Source organism: Sardina pilchardus, chromosome 23 (genome assembly GCF_963854185.1).
Source record: "Sardina pilchardus chromosome 23, fSarPil1.1, whole genome shotgun sequence".
Classification (NCBI taxonomy): Eukaryota; Metazoa; Chordata; class Actinopteri; order Clupeiformes; family Clupeidae; genus Sardina; species Sardina pilchardus.
The window spans coordinates 22,646,158-22,649,528 of record NC_085016.1 but is presented as its reverse complement, the minus strand read 5'-3'; the positions used below and the strand labels follow the sequence as shown (position 1 = coordinate 22,649,528).

General features: G+C 40.8%; 1 long non-coding RNA gene across 1 annotated transcript; it reads right to left on the bottom strand.

Moving 5' to 3' along the window:
- Positions 1-413: 413 nt before the first annotated feature.
- Positions 414-1,842, bottom strand: LOC134071518 (uncharacterized). The gene is made up of 2 exons (XR_009937081.1): positions 1,506-1,842; positions 414-1,037 (listed from the first exon to the last, which is right to left on the bottom strand). It is a non-coding gene; the product is annotated as an uncharacterized LOC134071518 (long non-coding RNA).
- Between the last annotated feature and the right edge of the window lie 1,529 nt (positions 1,843-3,371).

Genomic DNA, 3,371 nt, shown 5'->3' with positions numbered 1-3,371 from the left:
AAAATGGCGGGTCCAAATTTCAGTCGGGCCTGTAAGAAATATAGCTGAGCTGGTTGAACTTCAACAGGAGGAAATAAGATTTTCAATGAAGTGACCCCATCTACCAACAAAATGTCCACATATAATTTGAACATCAACTGATGTTGCGAAACCACTCTGATTTTCGTCTACTAGTTTATGTCCACTTTGACACATTTCATGTTATTAAACATAGACTATATTCTATAGGCTATGATGATGTTAATAACTTAACCAGTCTTAACCTACATAAATTAGGCCTATGTTCACCGGAACAGTAACAAACACTAGTCAACACAGGCGTGCAAATATCTAAGAACGGTCAATGACCCCCAATGATAATGATGAGCAAAAACAAAATACCAAATTGAGCGCACAATCTAGTAAACAGTATGTACTCTTGGTGTATGCTTTATTTGGTTTCAGATCAAACATATTAACAAAAGAAAATGTGGCGCTGAAGGAACACAGTCACATTTTTGCTATTTCATTTTGAGTGTGGGAGTGAATGAGGCTGTATAGGGTATTTTGATGAATCTAGTTGAACTCTGAAACACCTGAATTGACCAAAGATAGGCTACTTTAGCGCAAACACACACACACACACTTTCCATACATGAGTTACACAGCATATAATTGACTGTAGGCTACATATACAATACAATTAAAAACAGGTGGCAGACAGTGTCCATTTTGTGAAAGTCACCCATTCACTGAAATAGGCTGCGCATGTCAAACATTTCAAAGCAGTCCAGGGAGAATGAAGTTGCAAAGATGGTTCTCCATAGATGGGTAGGCTACAGCGCATATGAATGCCTTTAAGGGATACGATCCGCAATGTCCATGAGCCTTTTTCCATATTGGTTGACTGAGACCATCCAGGCGACTTCCAAACCTTGAGAGGTCGAATCCATCTCGTTCACATCCTCATGTCCTGAGCAACCAACTTCATCTTCTCTCTCTTAAAGGCAGCTGCTGGGAGAGGAGCTTCACGACCATTCTTCTCTCCTGATCTGTGCCTGTAAATGAACACATAGTGAACACTGTGTCTGAGCTCTGTGTGTGTGTGTGTGTGTGTGTGTGTGTTTTGGTGCAGAGGATATGTGGCAAGAGTAATGCATGTGCTGTAAAGGATTTTCCTCACATTCTATTGCCATTTCAGAGTATTGCGTGCGTGCGTGCATGCGTGCCTACGTCCTCATGTGAGAAAGGGTTCACAAACCTCCCTGAAGTATCTTCAAGCAAGAATTAACTACACACAAAATGTTGCATGGTAAAGTTAGCCATCTCTCTCATTTAAAAAAGGGGGGGTAGGCTACGTAAGGTTCTCAGTGCAGCGAGTGCTCAAAAACCATAGGCCTATACTGAATGTTTCCTTTAATCTCTTTTAGTAGACTAAGTTACATTTTCAAAGATATCAGTTGGATTTGCCCATATGTTTCACAATCGTATCCCTTATCTAAAGTTGTTTTAACATCAAGTCTTACCTTAAAATATTCTCTTTCAGCGTGTGGAAGAGAGGTCGAATAATCATGCTGTTGCTTCGTTTCAACTTTGGGCAGGTCATCGCAATAAGCTATGTCAATATTCGGCCTGAAGTTGATGTAACATAGATCTGTCATGAACCAACACTTATCACTGAACGGCCTGAAGTTGATTTAACATAGATCTGCCATGAACCAACACATATCACTGCACGCAACGTGACAAAGTACAAAGACTTATACGCTCGTAATAACCTAATCACAGAAATCCCTCATGAGAAGTTCAGAAGTATATCATCATGTCGCGATCCGCATGAGATTATTCAAGTGTACAACAGCGCTGCGGTTCCTGCTACTTATGTTTCACCAGACAATTGCTGACTAATGTGTGTAGAAGGTGTGGCTTGCTGAACCACAGAGGAATGTTGAGCTGTTTAAAATAGGCTGTAAAAATGTCAACACGCGACACTTCACTTTTCTGGTTGAGTGCATGAGGCAGATCAATTTATATGGCATCAGGCTACTCAAGTCTAGGGCATATTTATACGACTTAGCCTAAGTATTACAAATAGGCTGCAACATCGGTCATCTACGGATAGTACAATATTTGACGATTTGGAAAAGGAATGGTCTGCAACGCGCAATGCATGCTGAGCTGCGACGACAGTTCATTTGACTGAAAATGGCGGGTCCAAATTTCAGTCGAAATAGTAATGGGCCTGTAAGAAATATAGCTGAGCTGGTTGAACTTCAACAGGAGGAAATAAGATTTTCAATGAAGTGACCCCATCTACCAACAAAATGTCCACATATAATTTGAACATCAACTGATGTTGCGAAACCACTCTGATTTTCGTCTACTAGTTTATGTCCACTTTGACACATTTCATGTTATTAAACATAGACTATATTCTATAGGCTATGATGATGTTAATAACTTAACCAGTCTTAACCTACATAAATTAGGCCTATGTTCACCGGAACAGTAACAAACACTAGTCAACACAGGCGTGCAAATATCTAAGAACGGTCAATGACCCCCAATGATAATGATGAGCAAAAACAAAATACCAAATTGAGCGCACAATCTAGTAAACAGTATGTACTCTTGGTGTATGCTTTATTTGGTTTCAGATCAAACATATTAACAAAAGAAAATGTGGCGCTGAAGGAACACAGTCACATTTTTGCTATTTCATTTTGAGTGTGGGAGTGAATGAGGCTGTATAGGGTATTTTGATGAATCTAGTTGAACTCTGAAACACCTGAATTGACCAAAGATAGGCTACTTTAGCGCAAACACACACACACACACTTTCCATACATGAGTTACACAGCATATAATTGACTGTAGGCTACATATACAATACAATTAAAAACAGGTGGCAGACAGTGTCCATTTTGTGAAAGTCACCCATTCACTGAAATAGGCTGCGCATGTCAAACATTTCAAAGCAGTCCAGGGAGAATGAAGTTGCAAAGATGGTTCTCCATAGATGGGTAGGCTACAGCGCATATGAATGCCTTTATGGGATACGATCCGCAATGTCCATGAGCCTTTTTCCATATTGGTTGACTGAGACCATCCAGGCGACTTCCAAACCTTGAGAGGTCGAATCCATCTCGTTCACATCCTCATGTCCTGAGCAACCAACTTCATCTTCTCTCTCTTAAAGGCAGCTGCTGGGAGAGGAGCTTCACGACCATTCTTTTCTCCTGATCTGTGTCTGTAAATGAACACACAGTGAACACTGTGTCTGAGCTCTGTGTGTGTGTGTGTGTGTGTGTGTGTGTGTGTGTGCGTGTGTGTGCGTGCGTGTTTTGGTGCAGAGGATATGTGGCAAGAGTAATGCATGTGCTGTAAAGGAT